We start from the raw sequence: 26,241 nt of genomic DNA on the forward strand, positions 1-26,241 counted from the left end.
AATGTGAGCCCAACTAACTTCACCTAATTCCCACCAGTGAAAATCTATCACATTGCCTCACACACACTGCAATTACATATGTATCAAATTTGCCACCACCTACATCACTTAGGCTTTCATTCCATTGCCATTTTTTTTATAATACCCATGAGTTCCATTTCCTCACACTACTAAGCAGTGCAAGTTCCTTACACTGCCTACCGGTGCCAGTTACTCACACATGCAGACCACTGGCAGTAGCTCCCACTCCCCTCTTCTGTGCATCAAACACGCCATAGTTGGACCGATGGAGAAGTATTACTCAGAGTGCTTATTGTGGTTTACTTTTCAAGTGAAAGCTAACCTGCACTCCTTTTTTCTCCTGTGGTTCTTCCTATCTACTCTCGCTACCATTATCCAGCGGTTAGTTTGTGGAGGTGAGTGTATGTGAGTGACGTGGACCCAGTGGCAACTGGTGACCTTTAAAAGTGGTGGAGCATAATCCTTGGCTCGGATTTCAAAGACTTTTTTCTTATAGGGTTCTCACACTTTCTTGCACTAAGTTTACTTTCTCACTCTGACTCCCTCAGTCTCACTTGGTCTCACTAATTCACACAGTGTCACTCATTCTACTCTGGCCCACTATGTCTCACTCAGCCCCACTCATTCTCACTCATTCTGAATTACTCAGGCGTACTGTGACTCAGTCTCACACACTGTAACACTCAGTTGCACTCACTGTCATTCTCCCCCACTTGCTCACATTCATTCTCACACATACTGGCCCTTATTGTCACTCATTCCTCCACTGACTCTCTCTCACTTTAACTCACACATATAGTCACAAAGGCATGCTTACAGTGCTGGAAAGGCACAGGCATCATCATGCACCTGTGTCAGCAACCACACAATGTCACTAGCTGCCTCCGTTTGATGCTGGACACAAAGAGGGTCTGCATTTTATTTTTATTATATCAAGAGTGAGTGGTTTATCACTCTTGATGCAATAAAAATGGAACACAGAATAAGGAAGTGTAGTGTAGCTGTGGAGCCCATAAAGGATTGCAGCCACTGGTCTAGGCACCACCTATCCATCAAGCAAACACAAGGAGATGATGGACGGAGCGCTGAAACTTTTCAGACACTCCCCCCCAGTCACAGATCTGGGTTGAATCCATCATCGTTCTTTAGCTCACTTCACCACCCCAGTTCAGACACAGCTATATGCAAATCAGTCTTGACCCTGTGCCTCATGGGAACAGTCCAGCCCAAACTGCCAAGCCATGTCTTCCCTGGACCGGAAATAAGCTTCCTAGGACCGGTTTCGGGCTAACAGCCCTCATCAGCCAGGTTAGCTTGAATTCAGTGGCATAGTGAGCAAGGGACCCACGTCTGGGCATACCCTGCCAACTTAGGGCGAGTAAAGCAAACACAAGGAGATGATGGACGGAGCGCTGAAACTTTTCAGACACTCACCCCCAGTCACAGATCTGGGATGAATCCATCATCGTTCTTTAGCTCACTTCACCACCCCAGTTCAGACACAGCTATATACAAATCAGTCTTGACACTGTGCCTCATGGGAACAGGCCAGCCAGAACTGCCAAGCCATGTCATCCCTGGACCGGAAACAAGCATCCTGGGACTGGTTTTGGGCTAACAGCCCTCATCAGCCAGGCTAGCTTGAATCCACTGGCGAAGTGAGCAAGGGACCCACGTCTGGGCATACCATGCCAACTTAGGGCGAGTAAAGCAAAAACAAGGAGATGATGGAGGGAGTGCTGAAACTTTTCAGACACTCACCCCCAGTCACAGATCTGGGTTGAATCCATCATCGTTCTTGAGCTCACTTCACCACCCCAGTTCAGACACAGCTATATGCAAATCAGTCTTGCCCCTGTGCCTCATGGTAACTATCCAGCCCGAACTGCCAAGACATGTCTTCCCTAGACCCGAAACAAGCATCTGGGACCGGTTTCGGGCTAACAGCCCTCATCAGCCAGGCTAGCTGAATCCAGTGGCAAAGTGAGCAAGGGACCAATGTCTGGGCATACCCTGCCAACTCAGGGCGAGTAGAGCAAACACAAGGAGATGATGGACGGAGTGCTGAAACTTTTCAGACACCCACCCCCAGTCACAGATCTCGGTTGAATCCATCCTTGTTCTTTAGCTCACTTCACCACCCCCATTCAGACACAGCTATATGCAAATCAGTCTTGACCCTGTGCCTCATGGGAACAGTCCAGCCCGAACAGCCAAGTCATGTCTTCCCTGGACCGGAAACAAGCATCCTGGGACCGGTTTTGGGCTAACAGCCCTCATCAGCCAGGATAGCTTGACTCCAGTGGCATGGAGAGCACGGGACCCACGTCTGGGCATACCCGTCCCACCCGGGCTGACAAATGCAAAAAGAACGATTGATGGACAGAATGTGAGAAAAAAAACGATGGATTTAGGCCCAGATCTCTGTACTGGGGTGAATGTATGCCATTGCTCTGCGTTCTGTCCATCAACTGTTGGTTTGCATTTGTCACCCCGAGTGGGACGGGTATGCCCAGACGTGGGTCCCGTGCTTTCCATTCCACTGGAGTCCAGCTATCCTGGCTGATGAGAGCTGAAAGCCCGAAACCTGTCCTAGGATGCTTGTTTCCAGTCTAGGGAGGACCTAGCCTTGCAGTTCGGGCTGGACTGTTCCCATTGGGCACAGGGTCAGGACTGATCTGCATATGGCTGGGTCCAAACTGGAATGGCATGGTGAGCAAAAAAACAATGGATTTATGCTCAGATCTCTGTACTGGGGTGAATGTATGCCATTGCTCTGCATTCTGTCCATCAATTGTTCTTTTTGCATTTGTCACCCCTATCCATCAAACCAATCCATCCACTCAATCATTCATTCTTTCACTTATCCATCCCCTTTCATCCATCAATTCATTTATCCATTTAATCATCCATCCATCCATCCTTTCCCTCTTCTATCTACCCCTTCACTCCATCTAGCCACCCTCTCACTCAGATATCCATCCTTACACTCCTCCACCCTTTGTCCCATCCATCCATCCATTCACCCATCCCTCCATTTACCCTTTCACCCAGCCATTCATCCTTTTTCTCACTCATCCATCCATCAGTCCTTCATCCAGACATCCATCTACCCTGCCTTTCACTCATCAATCCATTATTTTAATCATCTATCTTTGCATACATCCTTTCACTCATCCATCCTTTCACTCATCCATCCATACTTTCACTCCATCCATCCATTTACCCACCCATTCATCCATACTTTCACTCATTCTACCAGCCATCCATCTATCCTTTCTCTCATCATCCAACAACCCATCTTTTCACTCCATCCATCCATCTATCCATCCATCCACCCTCTCATACTCATACACCCTCTCTGCCGTTCACTCTTCCACACTAACCTTCATCCTTTCACTCATTCATCCACGCATTTACCATTCACCATTCCTTCCATCCATCCATCCACCCACCCATCCTTTCACTCACTTACCCTCCTAAGTTAATTATGAGCCTTTGTCTGTCGAGCTCCAAACAGAAGAGGTCCATCAAGAACACCACCCCCTTCAGCAGATGCGAAAGCAGGGGGGGTGACAATGCCCCTGATGGAGGAAGAAGCTTAACTGCACACCTACCTCTTAGTCCTCTAGTGCAATAATTATTGTCCTCAGCTGGTTAATTCCCTCTCTTATACCTCTATGGTCGAGATAAGGAGCAGTCTGTTGTGCTGGGATCCGAAAGATTTGTTTTCCAAAGTGAAACCAAATGCGGTACTGAACACATATTACTGCCAGGAGAGAAGCCCCCTGCACCTCTCCTACATCCTGCCCCCTTTGTGATGACCAACACGTTGTTGCCATGCACTTCCTCCTTGTCTCATCGGCCTATCCCACCCCAAGCCATTGAAGTGCATGGAGTTTTGTAACTCCTCCCAGGGCCAATGTTTATGTGCCCTAAAAGTAACCAGATCACTTGCTTTCCAATGCAGCACTCCCTCTCCTGCGATGTCACTGCTGTAGCTTGTGCCTGCATGTTGAAGAAAACCTCGCTGGTTGGCAATTGCGCAGTAGAACATCTGCAAAGTTCACTATAGGTCAACCAAGAGATTCATCACATGGCCTCTGAGCAGTGATTTATTTTCAGCTGCCCTGTATTTATTTCCCTGTTCTTGCCTCTCCCTGGAGGTTGGCAGAGCAGTATCCCTTTTGCCCGTGAACACCAGTCGCCCCTGCGTGTGCCCCACCGGCACTTATATATGGAACCCGGACTCTCTCGCATCCTCCCACAAGTCAGCAATCTCACCGCTCTACAAGGCTGCGCAGCCTCAGCCTAGGCCTGCCTCCTGTGGTCTCCCTAGGCATTTCTTGCAGGGGCCACAGCACTGCAGATGAAACAGTGGTGGGGACATTAACCGTGGTCCCCACAGTGTCAAACGCGCCACTGTGGGCTGACCGACGACGTCCCCGCAGGGGACCCTCATAAGAGGCCGGCCCCTTTAGTGCCACAGGATGGCGCACTGGACAGCCTAGTGTCCGGAGACCCCTTCGGGGTCCCGCTCGTCACTTCCGGCCGAGGTGGGGAAGAGGAGAGGTATAAGTTCCTCCCCCGCCCACCTGGCGGCCTCTTTGTCCCTCACACTGACGCAGTTCGCATGTGTCCCCTGGAGCTGCCTTGAATTGGCATGGTGAGTGCATGCCATTCTGGCCCCCCACCTCCCCAGCCCGGTCTCCCCAGCGGAGTTGCACCGAGGGCAGGGTAGCCCGGTCATGCCGCGAGCCACCTGTGGGGGGAAGGTTTGGGCATCTCCCTTGGGGTTCTCACGGGGTCTCCTACAGGCTGCCTGGCCCCATGTTGGCTGTACTGTGGCCTTTCCCCCCTCCGTGCTTGGGGGGGGTCAGGGCCGGATGGGCCTGGGCCCACGCAGTTCTGCCTAATTGTGCAGGCCGCAGCAGCAGGGACGGGTGTCTAGGCCCCCCCTGCGTCGGAGAGAAAGAGGTGGCTGAACACCTTTGCCTTGGTGCCATCTGGATCCTGGGACGAGGCATCTGGCGGCTGGGGGGCAGCGGATCCCACGTTGCGCCCTAGCCAGTGACACAGTAGGTCTGCAGCCTTGGCACGGCATGGCTTTGCCCCGCGCAGGGCACCGAGCAACCCGGCGGCTTGTGCCGCATATCAGGACATAGGCTTTGTGTAGGACAACAGTGCATCACTGTTAGGCGGGCAACCGTTAGGGGATTCGACGGCCAAGGCGGGCCCAACTCCTTGGGGGTGAGCTGGACCCAGCGCAGTGGTGTGGGACCTAGGTCCGAGGTCGCCTGCCCCCCTGCGAGCTCCCCCAGTTTCACGAGGCGCTCCCATGCAACAGAATGGCCGCCCAGGCTCACTGTGGAAACCGAATAATAAGCCTTTGTGTCGTGTGGAAGGCTCATTGACCTGCAGCGCTCCGTTCCCCCGCCCGCCATTTCCTTAAGGCAATTTGTGGCTGGGAATCTGGGTCCTAAATTAGAGGGGTGATGAAAGATTCCAGTAGGGAGCTTACCAGCACACTGCGCCTTTTGTCCGCTGTCCACGCTTGGTGGAGCGCCGAGTGTCGCACGCCGCTGGAAAGGGGTTCCACTCTAAGCACGGAGCTGGGGCTCTACCTCGCCTGGGGCTAGCTGTTGAATAATGTCGTCCACAAGGTAGTTATAATCCAAACGTTTATTGGAACAAAGGCACCAACAGAGCACACCACCTACAGTCCTTCTCCCTGGCTAACCGTAGATCAGAATACCGGTTGCCAGGATGAACGACTGAAGAATGGAATATAGCTTTTAAAGGTAAACGTGGTGAACATTCCTCGTGCAAAGGCACGAGGTACAAAATTACATAAACAATATAGTGAACATTCCTCGCGCAAAGGCACGAGGTACAAAATTACATAAACAATCAACTTAAAGGGACACAACACATCTTCCCCCTTAACAAAAAACAAAAGGAAAAGTTACAATGCGAGTAATGATAAATAAAAATTTTACACAAAAAAAACACATCAGATAAATTGCTCAACATCAATTAGATTGATCATGGCATATAAAATCATTTAACCATTTTGGTTTATTACGTGTGCGAGCAGAACGTTCACCAACATCATCAGTACAATTTTCAGTGGTAATTGCAGCTGAACGTTCACCAACATCATCAGTACAATTCTCAGTGGTGATTGCTGCTGCACTGTTACCTTCATCAGCAATTATAGTTAAGACATCCATAACAGCTGTAGCCTTGTTATTATTATCATATACATTGGTAGTGTCTGCTGAAATACCATCATTAAGTATTGTGCCAGGAGCTTCAGGACTAACACTAGTGTCTGCTGAAACACCATCATTAAGTATCGTGCCAGGAGCTTCTGGACTAACACTAGTATCAACCATGCTGCCCTCCGCAAAAGAAGATTTAACAGCCGGGAAGTCACCAGCGCCAGCAACAGGAGACTCGTCAGCAACACGACAATCAACACTGGTATCCTCCAGAACACTGGAATAAGAAGTATTGGTATTGCTAGATCCATTGCAAATAAGGTCATCATCAATAAAAAAAATACTGAGACGCCTTTCTTGACAAGGCTGGATCCTCAGTACTTTTGTATAAATGAATTTCACTTTTAAGAACTACAATACACTTCAAATTCCATACTTTCCCATCATGCAATTGCACAGCATTGCAAAAGATTTTAATGACTTTCATAGGTTCAGAATATTGACTCTCTCCTTTCTTTACTTTCCAAGGTTTCTTGACCTTAACCCAGGAACCCACACTAATGTCACAAGTTTTTACATTATGTTTGAGGTCATAAACTTCTTTGCTTTTTAAATGCTTGTTCTCAATTCTAGACCTTAGGACATCCATGGATACACAAGGTTTGTAAGCATCAAACATCCATTATGGATTACATTTAGTTTGAACAGTTCTTCCTCTCATGACCTCAAAAGGTGATACCCCTAAAACGTCGTGAGGAGAAGTTCAATACATCCAAATGGTCTTGAATAATTGCAATTCCCAATCATTATTGTTACTAATTGCGGATTGTATGGCATTTTTTAATACTCTGTTGAAGCGTTCGATCATTCCGTTTCCACTTGGATTGTACAAAGATGTAGTGCAATGTCTTATTCCTACTTTATCAAAGTAGCTTTTAGCTATTTTTTAAGTAAATTGGACGCCATTGTCACTAACAAGTAGTGCAGGAAGTCCTTCACCAACAAAAACACAGTCCAGAAATGTTATAAATTCCTCAGAGTTAACCTTAACAACAATTTTTAAAACTGGCCATCTTGAAAAAAGATCAATTACAGCCAACACATATTTGTTTTGAGAACCAATGGGGCCCATTATATCCATAGCGAATGTATGCCATGGTGCTTTAGGAATTATGGGATCGGCCATAGGCGGTGTAAGAGTGACAAGTGTTTTATCAGAATTGGCACACCATACACAATTTCTGATGACCCTCTCAATAGCCAAATCCATGCCTGGCCACCAATACCACTGCTTAATCCTCTGTTTGGTTTTAACAATACCGCCATGTCCTTCATGACACATTTTAATAATGTCATCTCTGATTTGTGGAGGAGGAATGATTCTGTCTCCTATCCTAATGTTCTCATGTGATATCGAAAGTTCATCACGAACCTCCCAAAACTGTTTAAATTCATCTGACAATCTACTCTTGGATGGCCATCCATTAGTAATAAAATCAAATAATTTTTGCAATACATTGTCCTTCTCATAAAGCCTTTTCCAGTCACACTTGTCAATGTTAGGTAAACCTTGATCATGGACTAATGCAACTTGAATATTTTACCATTCATGATCAGAACTGTCCAACATGTTTGTGGGCATTCGTGACAAAAAATCTGCCACTACATTCTCCTTACCAGGGACATAAACCATCCACAAGGTAGTTATAATCCAAAGGTTTATTGGAACAAAGGCACCAACAGAGCACACCACCTTCAGTCCTTCTCCCTGGCTAACCGTAGATCAGAATACCGGTTGCCAGGATGAATGACTGAAGAATGGAATATAGCTTTTAAAGGTAAACGTGGTGAACATTCCTCGCGCAAAGGCACGAGGTACAAAATGACATAAACAATATGGTGAACATTCCTTGCGCAAAGGCACGAGGTACAAAATTATATAAACAATCAACTTAAAGGGACACAACACTAGCCCAGTTGGGGCTCCTTTATAGCGCTATATTTTACCATTCTAGTGCTGGTAATAGGAGCGCGTCCCTCATTACAGTCGGAGGACACTGAAGCCCAACTTAAAATTGGGACGGTCGCGGGCGGGAGTCTGGCAGGTCCGGTGGCCGCCCTCCTTCGTTTTCTCCCGGATGTTGCGCTTTAGGGAGCAGGGGCAGGAGCCGCATCTCTCTTCCTGGGGATGTCGCAGATCGCTATCCCTCGGACCACTGTTTCCACCCTATTGATGGGGGGTGCCGGTCGGGGTGGGGTCGCAAGCGTAGACATGCCGCTCGGCCACAGCTCTGCACTATGACCGGGATTTTCTATTGCCGGTTGTCCCGGCCGGCGCGCGCTGCTCCGTGATTTAAGTATTTGCAGGAGCTAACACACTTGTACCAAAATAAGCCTGGAGGTGCTACCTTTTGCATTAATATTATTTCCATTACGAGGCTGTGAGGCCTAGTGTCTATGGTCCCGGACTTTCACTCTATAGGTTATGGTTTCTTATTCTGGCGTTACACTGGTTGGGGTCCCAGAGGCAAAAATAGAGACAAGTCAACTGTTTTCCACCCTGTTGGTGTCGTGGCGTGCACATGACTGCGCGGGGGCCGCAAGACTGCCTGACACCAGGTGCTGGATGTACACTGATACAGAAATTCGGCTTCCTTGGGAGGCATACTGGGTCCCATTCATTTATGCTGTTCTGCCCTATACTGGGAGCAACAGGTTGCACCAGGCTAAGGCTACCCCCGGGTTCTTTTGGGTGCGGTGGGTTTCTAACCCTGGGTTCATTCGGGATCAGGGAACAGTAGGGCGGCATGTTTGTCCCCCCCACTCCACGCAGCGATGTTGCCCGTGTTTTGGAAGTGCGTCTTCCAGCATGCAAGCACACCTATGCCAATAAACTGGAGGACTACAAGGGCGTCTTTATAATGTATTATTTCCACTGGCGGGTCTGTGGGAAACCCCCTGAACCTCTTATAACCTCTAAAAAGCGGCACGCAATATATGACCACGAGCGCGTCATAGCTCAAACTGGAGAGAAGCTAGGCCCTCCCAAGAGCGCGTGCAGCGTTTCACATGATATCAGTAATCCTACACCTCCCCTGCCTCCGACCATGATACCGTCTACAAGCGTTTGGGAGGTGAAGTCACTTAATATATTTCACCATTGTGACAAGATGGTTGCTCAATTATGGGGTTGGTAAAACTCCAGAGCTCCTCATGCACGGGGATGTTCATGCAAATGTCTGTAGGGGACGAAAACACTAAGGTCAGTTTGTAATAAGAGGAATATGAAGGAAGATGACTTTACAGCATAACAGCTAAATCGCTGTTATCTATCAAAGGCCAGGTGTGTTCCTTACGGTTGCCTGTCCGTTAATTGGTTTAACACTGTATTGTAAATGATGTCCATTACATGCAGTCACCTACGGAGTATTATATGGATATACAATTGGAAATTGAAGACTGTAGGGAGAGGTACACAAACATATTTCTCCCCGGCCACAGAAGGGATAGTGATACACGTGTTACATACTTGTACGAGGCATTAAGGTACAGCGTCCTTTGTTTCAAACGACAATGTAAAAAGGCACTCTCGGGCTTTTCAATAGTGCTTAATTGCCTACACTGGTGATACAACATAATTTAGAGATGACCACAACAACAGGCTTTGATTAAGTCGTACATTAAATGACTTTGGCCTGCTGCCCAGGACATTCTTATAGCTTTGGGCCTGGATTAGTCTGAATTGATACACCTGCACAAGTGCCAGGGTTAGCAGTTTTGGGGTGGTTAGGTTTGGCAGCAAGATTTGGTGCAACCTGAGGGGCCGTATTCGTGATCCCTGGCATATAGATTCCAGGGACAGGGGGAAGTTGTGATGTGCTATGATTGGTAGCACGGCAGGAGTAATGGGTGGTGTGAACTGAAAGGGGCCGCCTGACGCCAGGCTTGGCTGAGTGTTCTACAAATTAAGAACTTAACGTTTGAGATCAGTAAGGCTGGGTGCACAAGGCTGGGTGCACAGCTGAGTCGCTGTGAGTTCATGTTATTGTGGAGTCGCATGTCATCTCCTGCTCGGGTCTCAAAACATGGGTCTTTTAATCAGGTGAGCTGATGGTCATGTCAATTGGAGAGTGCAATGTCACCTGGGTTTTTATTTATTTCACATGGTATCTGGCTGCGATATCTCGGGTTTGAGATGGACACGATCGGGGCAGCTGGGTCGCAGGAAGATGACCAGACAACTCGGAGAGAGTAGGGGCGGCAGCGGCGCAAAAGCACGGGGAGTGCGCTAGGAGGAGGACCCAGATGCCAGAATACACAGGGAAAGGCCACCGGGTCACGCGTCCTTTCGGTTGGTTGGGTAAGGCGTCAGGAATGTTATGTTAGCAGGAAGGTATTTAGCCAGCCCTGCACTCAAGGCTACATTTGTCACACTCATGACCCAAATGCGTGTGTGCCTCGCACCGCTACGGCTCCTGGCGCCCCCCCTCCTTTGTGTAAACTGTTGGTTGTTAGGCAACTGTGCCTTGCATTATAAGATACGTAGTTGCCGCATTGGGGAAGCCGCACAGACCTCGGTAATCCCCAGGTAAGTTCTTATGGGGCACCCCCTTTTCAGGCATGGCCGGTAACTAAGTTATGTCACCAAACCATAGTTAGTGCAGCTACATTGGCACTGGGCTTCGGTCAGGCGCAAATTGACTGGTCCAGTAGATCTCTGGCGTATTCACCCCTAGGCTGTGAAGAAGGGGCCACTGTTGGGGTGGGGTTGCAATTGACTGTCTGGTGGTACCGCCTGGTCACTGGGAGCTGCAGTCTTGCAGTGTTAAGGTGCAGGACAACACTTTGTTGTCACATTCCTCGATTCAACTGGATTGTGGGCAGGTTTAGCAACAGGGGGACTGCCTGACCCAGACGTACTCACTATGCGGCAAGGTCAGGATACAAACACAGGGAGAGCCAATGGGTTTGGGTCTTGCACAGCAGTCCATAATCTTTTCACCTGATAATGAGCCGTCTCACTCATGTGGATGTCCGCACAAACATGTGTAGTGAAGTAAACACAAAGTTGAGACCCATAATTCTTAGTAATGTAAGGTATAAAATGCATCCCCGGTCACCTGCCCCTGAAATGGATTAACAGTCTGAGGTACATTGTTGACTGTCATGCTTTTATCTACAGATTAGTATAAGTGTTATACAATTTGGTTTTGTTAACTGCAGGGGGAGGGACGCAATCAATTTTCACCCCGCCAATAGTCACAGTGATACACACTTTACAGTCGAACTATACATGTGCTTGAACTATGAACTGACGGATTTAACACTGCCCACATTAACTTACATTGTATCACAACATCACCATTTTCTTAGACTCCGGGCCATTGGCAGTATGGTGATGCAGCAGCAATTTACTCAGACCTTAGGGCCTGCATTAGCCTCTCATATACCTCCTCCATTCTGGCCCACACTTAGTCCACTCTGCTCTAACTCCACTGTTGGTCTGGCTGATACAATAAAGCCTTTTACTTGTTTACTCTCATGGGACACTCATTGGCTCAATTTGGCCATGCAATTGTTTGTGTCTTCGCATGAGGGCCTGCGATTTGTTTGTCTGGTTTCTACTTGAAGGGCACGCATGTGCGCTGTGTGTGAAGTAGCTAGGTTTCAAGCAGTAAAGGCAGAGGGGTCCTTGCTGGATCCTGTGAATCTTAGTTCTGACACTGATGTCATTGGGTCCACTCACATTGGTACTATTTGCACCCTGGGGAATGGGGACAGGGCTGTACAGTAATGCTGCTTGTGGGTGGGGGGATATTCCCTCCACATCCAGGCTACATTCTAGCCATCCAGGGGACGCTGGCAGTACACTAGTTACGAACAATTGATGGCACTGTTATCACTTTTTAGGAACCCCATTTTACAGGAGTAGCATCTGATTGGGGGAAAGTGTTCAGGATGCGGTGTGAGAGGATATCCCCCCCCTTTTGAGGGTACGCTGCTACCACTAATTATTTATGCATGGTGTAGGCTAGGGGGCATGGCAGAAGTACCTGATAGATCTTCGGTAGAGCGTGGTATGTGACAGGCAGTATTTGGTGCCAACTAGCAAAAGGGAATACCACAAGGGGCTCCATAGTAGTCTGCACATTTGACGGCAGCAAAGTCATTGACCTGTCATATAAAAGTTCCCCAATTAACATACAGGAAGTAAAGGTCATAGGTCCGGTCCAGGGGGCAGGCGCAGTAGGGTCCCGGTGGCGCTTAGTGTTAGACTGGGCAGCAGCAGTACGTTCAGTTGGGGCTGTGGTTTTACTTAGGCATAACTACAAGGCACTTCAGATAGGGAGCTTCCCAGCTTCCTAGCGGATGTGTATCGCAAGAGGAACTGGATACATGATGGTTAGGCCTTTTACGCATGTCTCAACAGTCCAGAGCTCTACACAGAGGGTGTAGAATGGGACAAGCACTTACCGTTTTATGCTTCCTTTTTATTCGCCGGGTATTGGGCGGGCAATGTCATTTAAACTTGGTGGTAGCCAATAACAGAAAGGCGAAGAATTACCTGGGAGGTTGCGTAGCGCACTAGGCAGTGAAACTAGAAGTTTCAGCATATTCTTAGGATACCGGCTGTGAAAAACTTAGGGTATGGGGCTACACATTAATGGGCACTGTGAAGGGGGCAGAGGGTGTCTCTCCCAAGAGAGTGCTGTTGCCTCGATAGTGCGGAAATAGAGGGGTTGGAGCAAATTCGGACAACTACCAGAGCACATTTTGCATCCTTACCAGGAGGTGCAGCTACATTGCTCACAGGTTTACTCCATGTCCTCAGACCCAGAACCACTTGTTTCTGCTAAGCAAATTCCTTGGGAGTTGTCAGCCAACAACGGGACTTTGACCCAGTTTTGGCCCAGAAATTCCGGACGGTGTGGTACTCCCATCAGGGGTGTAAGGTGGGACACCCAGGCATGCGCTGGAGCAGCGTCTTGAGGCAGGTGCAGCAGAGACTACAGTGGGGGGGGGGGTACCCCCCTCCCAACGTCCTGGTTTACAGCTGGGGATGCCGATTTGACTCTTCCGGGGCAGAGGGCCTGCTTCACGGAATGAATGCAACAATGAGTAAGTTAAGCAACCAGTTGGGGACATGTGAACTTTGGGGGTCAGAGATAACCCTCCGGGGGTGCAGGGCCTGTTACAACTAGGTGCGAGCTGGAGTAGTTGTAGAATAGGGAGTGCAGTGCTTAATAAAGGCCAGCAACGGGCCTTCGTCACTTTGCCAGCACCTATGCCATGGGTTTAGGGCCACCTGCGCATCCTGCGAGAGGCATGACGGGTGGAATTCAAGAAATGGAAGCTTAGGGGTTGCACCACTGTTACATGGGGTTGGAGGCCCATGCATGCACACGGGCAGCTTGCTAAGGAAGCTGCGGCACACTACTGAGTCAGTAGGTTTGGGGGTCTCAGGCTGGCACTGGACCATCAGGCTGTGAGGCTGGCACAGTCTAAGTGAGGGGGGAGTTCCTCCCCACCCAAGTTGGTCCTACCCTGGTAGGCAATGTTTTGAATTGTCTGGGTAGGAGGACACTGCGGCCAGAAATGAATCCTGCTGGTGTAAGTTATGCAAAGATTGTGGGCTTAGGGGGTCATTTTGGACAAAGATAACCCTACTGGTAGTATGGCGATGGCCTGATTAGGGGCTGCCGGGGAACCCTCACACAGGCAAATTAACAATGCCTTGAACAGAGTGACGGAACCATGGGAGTTTCTGTTGACGGCATTTCAAAGTCCACAGGGAATCTTTAAGAGGATGAGGTGTACCTGTCCAGTGTGGGAATTGCTCTTGCTGGACCTGGAGGTGGTCCTAGAAACAGCAGGATGTAGGTAGAAATGCCGGCCTTGGTGGGGGGCTCTGGCTGCGACGGTCGCCACACCCAGGGCTGTGGCGGAGTTACAGGGTGATCCAGAGGTGGAAAGGTACTCAGGAGTACCCTCTTCAGAAGCACAAAGGGTGCTGAGGTCTAATATCCCCAGGAAGTCTGTGCAGTGGACCCTGAGGTGCGACGGCGCCCCATCTGTCCTACGGGCAGTTGGAAACCTGTACAATCGGGGGTCGCTTGAATGCTCCGCCACTCGTGGGGGGGGGCGTGAGTAATTGGGTGGACCTACGGTTCACCAGAAGTGGGAGGGGCTCTCCCCTCACCACAACCGCTAAGCACCAATTGGCTAAGGGCACTATGCTAGTTGGCCCATCAGGTGGTAGGCCGCGAGGGGCGGCTTGCCTTTGGATCGCCTGTAAGATAACCCACCATGTTGGCATATTTGGTATGCTAATAAACCTGCAGCAATTTTCTCCACCAAAAAGTTGTCTTATCTGCTTATTTATGTTACCTCTATGTTGCTGCGTGAGGGCTGGTGAGTGTGGCCGATATTGGCACTATGTGGGCTGACTGACGACGTCCCCGCAGGGAACCCTCATAAGAGGGTGGCCCCCTTTAGAGCCACAGGATTAGGCCTGGGCGAAGCACTACGCTACGCTCGCGTAGTTTGCGAAGTTCGCGCTACTTCGCGCTACGCGAACTGCACGTAGCACAGTGCGAACACGCGTAGCATAGTGTTGCGTAGTGCTGCGGTCATTTTTTGCTTGCTCGCGGTCCTCAACGTCAAGTTGGCGACCGCGAGCAAGCAAAATGACATCCTGGCGAGACTTTTTCCTTGTTCGCGATCGCGAGCATGGAAAATAAACCTCCCGGCGAGATTCCCAACGCGAGAAGGTCAGGTTTCTCATTGCGAGGGGTCGCGTATGCTCGCGACCGCTCGCGATGAGAAACTACCAGTTCGCGTTGAGAAAGCTGCAGCTCGAGTAAAAATCTACTCGAGCAGCAGAAAACTACAGCTCGCACTGTGCAAGATGCCATTTTCAATGATTGCACAGTGCCGGTTGCTTGTCCGCACTGTGCAATCATTGAAAACAACATCTTGCACAGTGCGAACATGTTACTTCGCAGTTCGCGAAATGCTACGCGTAGCTCGCGTAGTGCGAACTTCACTTTGCGTAGCTTCGCGAAGTACTACTTCGCGAACTACGCCCACCCTTACACAGGATGGCACACTGGACAGCCTAGTGTCCGGAGACCCCTTCGGGGTCTCGCTCGTCACTTCCGGCTGAGGTGGGGTAAGGGGAGAGGTATAAGTTCCTCTCCCACCCACCTGGCGGCCTCTTTGTCCCTCACCCTGATGCCGTTTCCCTCCCTACCGCTTACCCGGCGTAATCAGGGTGGGAGGGAAGGATTTTCTAATCTTTTTATTTGTGTTGCAGGCGGAGTTACAGGGCGATCCAGAGGCGAAAAGGTACTCAGTGGTACCCTCTTCAGGAGCACAAAGGGTGCTGAGGCCTAATATCCCCAGTAAGTCTGTGCGGTGGACCCTGAGGTGCGACGGCGCCCCGTCTGTCCTACGGGCGGTTGAAAACCTGTACAACCAGGGGTCGCTTGAACGCTCCGCCCCTTGTGGGGGGGCGTGAGTAAGGGGGTGGACCGATGGTTCACCGGAAGTGGGAGGCGCTATCCCCTCACCACAACCGCTAAGCACCGATTGGCTAAGGCCACGATGCAAGTTGGCCCATCAGGTGGTAGGCCGCAAGGGGCGGCTTGCCTTTGGATTGCCTGTAAGATAACCCACCATGTTGGCATATTTGGTATGCTAATAAACCTGCAGCAATTTTCTCCACCAAAAAGTTGTCTTGTCTGCTTATTTTTGTTAATTGTATGTTGCTGCATGAGGGCTGGTGAGTGTGGCCGATATTGGCACCATAGCTCTACACACTAAAGCAGGGAGTCTGCTTGCACAGGTGCCGGCCTGCCCTGCCTGTTCTTCAGCAGGGAACCTCTTAATATAGATACTGCAGGGCACTGTGTGGGTTCGACAGAGAAATCAGGCCAGCATCCCCTTTGGTCTCAAGAGCATCGGATCTTGGTACACAGCACCCATGATCCAGCAGTAACTTCTCCTCCTGGCTTCATAGCACAAATACCCTGAGTACATGTATGCACAGTAGGAGGCAATGGGATACAGCTTATAGCACCCTGGCCTGCTGTCCCTGGGCATGCGAAACTACAAGCAGGGGAACAGTTTGTATGAGAGCAACAAGTGCAGCATCACGAGGACCTTCGTCTGTGAGCGGCCAACACTGCACCCCAATGTGGACTGCAGTAACATGTTAATATGTAACTACAGGACATATTTCCTACAGGGTAAAAGTTACCATTGAACGTTTGGTTGTTGAATGTTCCTTGATGCAAACTGTTTATGTACATACTGTTAACTCTACTACCAGAGCCCCCTCCAATGGATCGGTTCACTACTTTAAAACGTACAGCATGAGGCGGAGCTTCAAACAATCAAAACATCAAGTATATATTAGGGTCTAAGGGAAAAGTTTAATGACCTGCCACAGTTCTATTCCCCTAATCCTACAATTTCAAAACTAATGGAACCGGGGGTCTAACAAAAAACAGGTGTATATGGTGATATGTACAGCTGTGTATGTCAAAAGATGACAAAGCCAAGATTGCGAACAAGGAGAAGCAAAAGGAGAAAAAAGACAAAAAGAAAGCAAAAGAGGACCCTAGAGCAGAGCTTGGATACCCATCAATTGTCTATGTGATCAATCCTATCATCTGGTCATCCAATCCAAAGAAAGATATATCTCTTGATCATAGAGATTATCTTATAGGGAGTGAGCCCACTCAATCAGGTCCAAGAACATCAAAGGATCGGAGCAAGGAGACCATATATATTTTTAGTTATAGATCAATTGAAAGATTGGTGCAGTGCATTAAAAAGAATCATGTGGTGTGTTAAAATAGAGTTATGAGAAAACACTACTAGTTTAATATGAAGAAAGGATCTCACACTCTAAATGAAAACAACAGTGCAACAAGCAGTGTTCAACAAATGACTGCTGTACAGGAAGGTCGACATGTTTCAGCCATACGGGAACTATTTCTCCCTAAGGCTTTCTTCAGGACCCCAGTTGTCAAATTTATGCTACTGCATTAGTGTGTCAAAAGAAAATAATGATAAAATGTGCTTATCTCACTACTATTAGGTTGGACTTAATACAACCTTAATGTGATCCTCCGCCTCAAAGGATGCAGTAGGCATCCATATTGATCGAGGAATGGACCTCACCTCGCCTGGAACCTTACTCAGGACTAAGAGGCCCGCTCTATCCGTCATTGCCTCGAAATGGCATCTGAGTCAGGGAATGGAGGTGGAGGCGGAGCTTCAACATGGACTGAATTGGCCGCACCATAGAGGAAATCTGTGATCAGAACAGACATGGTTTCCTCAATAGTCAAATCCACAGGATGGCAACCAAGTGGTGCGGACGGACAATCTTGTGGGCCCCTCAGGAAAGCCACGCAGCACTCTACGTGCCAGGACATCGGAGCGAGCACCCGCCAGGGCATAGCTGCCAAGCTTTCAGAATACTTATGTGTGACATTTCCATGGTGTCCGTGTACTTATGAATGACATTCAACGACCAGATGTGTGACACTTGGAATTAGACTTTCCCATGACTAAAACCAAGCAATGAAGTACATGGAAAGAGATAGATTTGAGAAGTTGCACACATGTAAGCAATGATATGCATTAAACAGTTCTAGCAAATGTTTAAAAAAACACCTATAATGGAAGGTCTGTACATACTTTAAACAATAATTATTAGAAGAATGCACTTTTAAATGCTTTCTGGAGCTCTCTTAATCCCTGGCTGATAATTAAAGTAAACAGAAACTGAAAAGCCATGGTAAAAATGATTACAGATGATTATATGTAAAGTTCTATTTAAGTATAGTGTCCAAGCCTTTACAGAATCTTGAAACAGGAACACATCATCAGCTTTTTCCCCTGGGAAATGTGGCAAATCTATTGTCTACCTCAAAGTGCAACATACCAGATATTGACGAAGCCCACTGCAGGACCATTATACCGACTACTACAATAGCATATGAACATAGAACCTAATTGAGGATTGCTCCATTGCATGAATGTTTTGCCTCAAGTAGGATTACAAACAGAAACAGGGCTATCTGCTCACCAACTGAGGATCAACCACAAGGGCTGGTATAGACACTTACTCACAAGTGTTGATTTCTGTCTGTATCCTCACTGCTGGAGGTGTGACAATGTCTGATGTGCTTTTGGCAACCCAGATGATTAACCTTCACATCCCTCGCTGCAGAGCTGACTTCATGTCAGCTGCCTGCACAGCAATACTTTGAAGCCAGCAGGCTAGTTTGGTTAGCCTGCCCACGAGCCCCCAACCTTTAAAGACAGAAGCTCGCCAGGGAAATAGGTCCGTATGCTGCCCCCCAACACATGTGGAAAGCAGAGGTGAAAATTATAATTTTTGTTCGGAATGCTGCCCCCACCAGTGAAGTGAAAATCTGCCTGGGGCCTGAAAAGACTCCCCAAAACATGGTCCTCGTGGCAATGAAAGTAACCTCCTCCAATGGTCGCACATGGTCAGACATGGCATAACAAACAAAAATGCTGCCCGCGCATGTCGGCCAATGAGATCCCTGCTGGAATTGGCAAAACATCAACAGGCAAGGCGGTGCTTCCAAATCTACATGAGGGGCCAAGGCACTGTGCCAGCAGGTCTGAAATCATTTTTTTCATCAAGCTCTCCTGCACTGACACAGGCCACGTGGTACGCTCACTCTGCTGCCTTGAAAGTGGGTGATAATTATTTTCCCTGGCCTGCAGCATGGTGAATACATTCATATAATCTAGTGAAAATGATTATATGAAGACTGTGACAGCCACTGTTGTGAGGACAGATCACACATCTGGGCTGTACCACCATACTCGCCGCTTTAAATGAATTACAGCCTCTCCTAGCACCAGCACATACCTCGGGGGTTCATCAGGCACTATAATAGTGCGACTAATATATCTTAGTACAGTGATGCAGACGCCAGCACTAAAATGCATTAGTCTAACACCTGATGCGTGTCACTTGGCAGGACTGCTGCTGCTCGATACCCCAAATGTTAGATTCTCAAGATGGCACGACTGCGTGGTTCCAGGAGCCAATGCAGCCATAATTAACTCTCATGACTGCAGAATTTCATTCAGAGACCTGCAGGCCTATGTACCAGCCTCTGGCTGGGGATCAGCTCCTCTTTACTAGGTAGGTTTGGGTGCAGGGAGCCCCTTGCTGCCCTTGTGGGTTATTACCCGGAGAGCTGGGTTTCCGTGGGAGCAATTCGGAAGTGGCAAGACTAGGGATCTATGAACAAGCAGATCCCTCAGGCTTAGAAAGAGAGAAAAGTGAAGAGAAGAGAGAATCAGCCGTGGGACACTGAAAGAGATAACCACATTAATAAGAGAGCCTCAAGTGATATTCACCTGGGTGAGAAGCAATTATCTTCCATGAGTGGCTCCATACCTGAAGTCACTCACTGCCTGTAGCAGTAAAGGACTGAGCAATTCTGCGGGGCGGAGACAGTGGGGCTACACACCAGCAGTGACTCCTGTTGCTAAGTGCATCCTCTTGGCCCAGCGGGGAATTGTCTCAGATTAGACTGGCCCTTTAGCTCTGTGGGGCTTGCAGGAACATTGAAGTGCTACATATGTGATATTGCAAGACCATGTCATGTGGCGGTGGCAAGATTTATCGATGTAGCCCACTAGAAGGCTCTATCAGAAGCAGTGGAGGTGAAAATCTAAAGCTACAAAACGAGTTGATCTACCAGAATGAGACTGGTGGCCATGTGGCCCCCACTACACTGCAGCTCACACATATGAACTTTATTTATTTATTTATATATTTTGAAGGTTTTATATAGCGCGGACAAGACCTTTGAAGGTATCAGAGCGAGGGAATAGACAGAGGAAAATAGGTATAAACATATGAAAATATTATTGCTTATAATAGGTCAAACAAACGGTAACTGTTCCAACATAGCACATATCTACAATCCTGCATCAAATAGATCAAGTGACTTTTGTCAGGAGAATCGATTTAACTTCCTTTTTAAAGGATGCCGCGTGAGGATTCTGTCTTGTTTTTGGGGGTAAGGCATTTCATATTCTAGGGGCCATTCTTGAGAAGGAGCGGTTATAAGTTTTCTTTTTTTTTTCTAGTGCTATTGCTCACCTGGAGATAATTGAGGTACCATGTGTATGCTACTGACAAAACAGAGGGGTGAGAGGCATATTTGGGTACAAACTAAAAGGAGTGAAACACCCAGAGTGAACCATAATCAATCAAACCTCAAGCACCAGAAACTACAAGTGAGGGCCCCACCGAGAGGGTGCCTTCCCTCCAATAACAACTGAGACATAGTAGTGGTGTGGGACTGGGAAACGAAGCCACTCGACTCCCCAATAACTATGCATCTGACTCCAGATTTTAAAAAACTGATAGAGAACATGGCTGTTCCCATGGCCACCGAGTCCCTTCTTGCCTCCTAAACCACACACCCAGAAGGAATTCATTGGATTCTAAATCTCCCCTGAGTGGATATATAAAGGTCTGAGTGTGGACTACACTTACAGATCACTATCCATAGCCAGACAAAAGCAGACGTCCTGTGAAGTCTACAACCCTTCAAATCTGAACTCCTAGAAGAACTCAAGGGGCCCTACTACATATAGGCTGCACACTATATTTATCTTTGTCATCCTTAATTTATCCAACGTATCCTCGCCTGTTTTACATTTATTTCCTCAGTGTGTGTATTTGTGTTAGTGTATTTTACGTTTTTGGCTCTTTAAAAAAACAAAATCAGTGACTTTTTTATCCCCTTTTATTAGTTTTCCCCTAACTTCCCCTACATTCCTAATTTCTCCCTCTCTATTACTTCTCTTCCTCCTGTCTTTCTCTTTTTTTATATTCCACCCAGCAACATGAGAGAGCATGGGAGAAGCGGTGTTAGTGCAGGGGGTGCAGTGAACCGCACACCCTGAGGTGCAGCCTTGAGCCATTTGTAGCAAGGGGGAGGTGAACGCACTTCTTTTTTGTGCAGTGCCACCTCCCCTCCATGCTGGCAGCAGGCGACATGCCTGGGAGTGGGTACAGCCTGCAGGATGGTCAGCTAATGTGGGGGAGGGTGCGACATCACGTTCGCTAACATACTGGGGATCGGTGCACCCAGCAGCAGCAGCTGATGCACTGCTGGGCCAATATCCTGAACGAGGCTGCACGGCTTGGTGAATTATTACTAATTTTGTTGTGTTCTAACCTATAATGCATTTTATTTTCAAATAGCATGCTGTGCACACTCAGAGGTAAGTTAAGTTCACATAACATTACACATATTATGTGATCCCATTGGAGCAAGCCATGTGCTCGGTGCTACCTAGTTCTGCTTGTTGCTGTAGGCTCTCTCTTGGGCTGATTATTTAAGAAGTTATGCTGAGTCTGCTGTCCTCCTGTCACTACTATAGTGGTATTATGGTAGTAGTAGTAATATAATATATGTGAGTTAGCGTTCTCTGTGTGTTTCTTTGTATTGAGCTTCTCCAGTCCCACACAATCGTCCAGTGATGTAGTATTTAAAATATGCATCTAGGGAAACTGACTGAGTTGGCACATCAAAGGGAGTGTGATCTGTGAAGCAAAGATCATTCGTTGCAATGCATCAGTATTTCCAAATGTAGTTTAGGGAATTCGGAATAGGGCTTAGGCAAGGTTTCAGAAATTAGGAATAGGTCAACACAATAATATAGGCGATCTAATTTATAAAAGTAAAATATCAATATGTGACTGCGTTTGCCTATGCCTGTCAAAATATTTTCTAGGAGAGATTAAATGTACTGCTGTGGCCATTACCCCACCCAACTGCAGTATGGTTCAATACAGGACTGCAGTGTTGGCTGTGCAATGTGCGTCTGCTTCTGTTTATGTAGCATTTACAAAGATTTCAATGGATTAATTTTGTCCTAGCCTACCAAAAACATTGAGAAAAAATATTTTTGGCATTTGCCACATGTTACGGGACAAGTGATTCATAAGGCTTCCATAATGGATTTCCGCCTGTTAAAATTTGACATTCATCTACTTTCTGTTTCATAGTGACTAACTCAGCCTAACTGGCTCTCACTCAATTCGCAAAGCGATGGAGGGTCGCATACAACACCTGCACCACCATGGCATGTCTGGTGGGGGGAAATTCTAAACACAAGGTCATGCAATATTAATGGCATGGGGAACAAAATTAAGCGAATGCTAGTGCTGCAGCTATTGAAGCGGCAGTCCCCAGACGTGGTCCTGATCCAGGAGACACACCTTAGGGGAACACGATACAAGGCTCTTGACCGATTTGTATGTATGATAATAGCTTACTCAGAGTAAAAAACTGTCTCCAAAGGAGTGGGCGTACTGCTCAAGAAGTTGGTGCCCTATACTGTACACTCCGCACGGAATGATCCGCAGGGAAATATGTGGCAGTTACCGGCAGATGGGAGGGTCAGCCGATCCATTTTTGTTCTGTTTATGTCCCACCTCATCTACGTGCAACAACCCTACCCTTCCAGACATGAGTTTTATGCTATTAGCAATGCCACCTGGAACACTGCTCTTGAGTGGGGACATGAATGCTGTTATTGATCCTGACATAGACAGAGCAGGTGGGATGGTACTCCGGGGAGGAAGAGGCTCACTGTGTTCTTTTGTGGAGGCATTGGGACTGGTCGACCTTTGGCAACTGCACAATCTGGCCCAAAGGCAATACGCACACCTATAGCTTTTCTCACCATGACTACATTTTTACGCATACTACTACTGCCGCCAAATTCAGGGAGGCAACGCACTATGCAAGAGGCATCTCTGATCACTCTCTCATAAGTGTTCTCCCACAGAAGCCTCACAGGGAATTTCCACCGGGTCCCAGAATAGATACTGAGCTCTGCAGAGTTCATGGAGTTAACTCTGCGAAGTGCAAAAAAACTCTGTGGCGCTAGGCGGAGCTCCGCAAGCGGCAGAGTTTCTTGAGATAAATGCCGTTCACTGAGATTTTCAGTGCCACTTTTTCCGCACTGTGCAATAATCGCGAACAGCACCATGCACAGCACAAGTGGGCGGTGCTTCCTTTCTGCCTCTCGAGTACTTTACTTGAGGGGCTGCTTTCTCAATGCGAACTAGCAGTTTCACAAAGCGAACGGTCGCGAGCATACGCGACCACTCGCAATAATAAATCTGACCGCTCACGTTGAGAATTCTCGCTGGGAGGTTGATTTTCCAAGCTCGCGCTCGCCAACTTGATGTTGACCTTTGCGAATGAGGAAAAATCTCGCTGGGAGGTGGATTTTACTCACTTGTGTTCACCTACTTGATGTTGATGAACAGGAGCGAGGCATTACGCAGAGCAGAGTTTTCGGTCCTCCGCGAGCTCTGCGTAATGCGGTGTGCGGAAAACTCTGCAAACTCCACGAGGGGCGGCTGGTGGAATTTGAAACTGGTGGGCGTATGCAGAATGAATCAACGTATGCGAGTGAGTGCAGCGAGCGTGCCCGACGGCAATAAGGGGGATTCAGGGGGGTTCTCCCCCCGTAAAGATTTTTTTTTTTTTAAATTGGTATCTTTTTGGTGCGATTTTCAGCACTGTTTCTGTGATAAATGGACTAAAAATTCAGTTCTTCTAGGCATTCATAAAAGAAAACTCTTACATTATTTCAGAGAATTTCTGGGTTGCCAAGCAAGTCTGACTTCTGAAGAGGGCTAGGGTACTAAGCAAGACTGCTTTAGCACTACCCTTTCCAATAGAATATACTAGTTAGCGATGTGAACACATTCAATGGGCAAACCTGGGGTCTAGGGAGAGTCCCTCTTCTGAGATAAAAATGTAAAAAAGATTGGCAAATGGTGCATTTTAAAGCAAATGAATGCAGCTAAAAAGCAAGGCTTATTAAGCAGTGGGAACGTATAGTCTTGAAATATTAAACACATTAAAAACTGCCCCGTATCTTCTTGCATTAATTTGTTCAACAGTTACTGTAATATGTAAATTGTTCTGTATGACAACTTTAACCCTTTAAAATGTATGCTTGCCCAGTGTCATGCACTACTTTTGGAATGAAAAGACAAACAGAACATTTACAGTCTGCAGCCATAAAAGTTCCCAAACATTTAAATCAATACAAAACATAGAAAACACCAAGGCAATTCAGCAAACGTTACCAAGGGTTACTATAAAGGAAAACGGACAGTGTCTCCCCGTTTGTGTATGTTAAGTGTGCGTACACCCAGCCGGCATATCTTTTTTTTAAAAAAACATGTATTTTTGATATGCTTGGGATACAGTGAAAATATTTATATTTCAGACATTTCATATAATGACAAAGAGAATAGTAGCAAAAATACTAATAATGCATCGAGCTCTACACCTCTTCCCGAAAGTGGAATACAAGGGTATATTCAAAGTTATCTAAACGTTACATCTAATCTAGCTACATAAACATTTTATCTACTCTAAAGTGCAGGTGCAGAAAAGAAAAAAAGTGCATATGCTATTCCAAACACTATCTATTCAAGCACTGATTACTACAAGCCATTTACACACAATCATTATTATGTGAATCTCAATAAAATGGACCTAAGCATACAAAATCATCGGCAAAGGTGAGTAGAACACAAAACATAGAACCCAACTCCTACTCTTCAAGTGCATTATATACTCGTATCTAAAACGATCTAAAAAATCCCATATATTGTCGCCAGATCATAAAAACTCCGTCTTCTCTAAAGGGAAACTGCAATGTAATAAAAAAGGCTTTGTTACTCCTAATACTATTAAGGTGCATTAATACCCGTCCAACCAATGCAGTGCTGGTGCCTACTTCAACTGACAATTCAGAGATTAACCCTTCATGCCTAAGGGGTTTATGTCATTGTGAAGGTACACCATATTTATCTATACCGCTGCTCATGCAGCTTATAATAAAGCCAAGAAAGACCAATCTAATCAAGCCCTGCATGAGTGGCAGGACAAGAAGGAAGCGTTAAAAAATTGTTTAGGGGGAAAATGAAGTCCTTAGCAGAAAGGCACATCGACCATGGGCTGTCACGATAAACAAAGGCACTACAACCTCAAAAGCACATAGGCCTCATAATATCTGACTCAGGGCACTTAGCCAGCTAACTAGGTGCCGGACTGCCACACTCTTGAAGACTAGGGGAGAAAGGAAAAGGACGAAATAATAAAATCTAGGCAGGGGTTCTCACCAAGCAGACTCACTGCCGGTCTGACCGGCACATGTAGGTGTCAATCTCTCAAACATCTGCACCTTTGTGTTGGAGGGCTCAGCATATGTATGTGACTGCCAGCAGTTGTCAAGTTTGACTGGTTTCAATTTGTTCTCGGTATAAGGGAGTAGAGCAGGCTTGAAGGCTTCTCTTAGTTACCTAGGCCTCTCCACTGAGGAGATTAGAACCCTTGGTCAACCACTAAAGATCAGGGACCACCACTGAAGCCATCACATCCTCTCCCTCTAACATGTGACACTAAAAATAGTGGTTTATAGATTAACGAAAACATAACTGACCGGAGATAAACAAAGGTATTTAACGTTACGGGAAGCAAGGTCTGGTTGGGGCCTGCTTTCTTGAAATTTTCAAATATTTACACATGTAGCATTTACCGTACAGCACATATAGGGCTGACTGCATCTCGCCACATACATGTGTATTCCTGCAGATGATCCAACTCGAAACTGCAAATCCTGTATACATGCATTAAACGTGTAATGACTGCACTGACATCTTGTATACATCATTTCCCGAGATGACCGCATTAACACAATGTGTAAATGTCTTCCACTACATGACATGATTTCACTAGCATTGTGTGTACTTGTTTATACAGAATGATGGGACTGACACTATTATCATGTACATGCATGTATGGTACGGTGTAAATTGGCACCTGCATCACAGACACCTAAATCATCTCAATTATTTGTGAAAATGTGTACATGCACTAAA

This window comes from Triturus cristatus, chromosome 7, assembly GCF_964204655.1.
Source record: "Triturus cristatus chromosome 7, aTriCri1.1, whole genome shotgun sequence".
NCBI classification, from domain to species: Eukaryota; Metazoa; Chordata; class Amphibia; order Caudata; family Salamandridae; genus Triturus; species Triturus cristatus.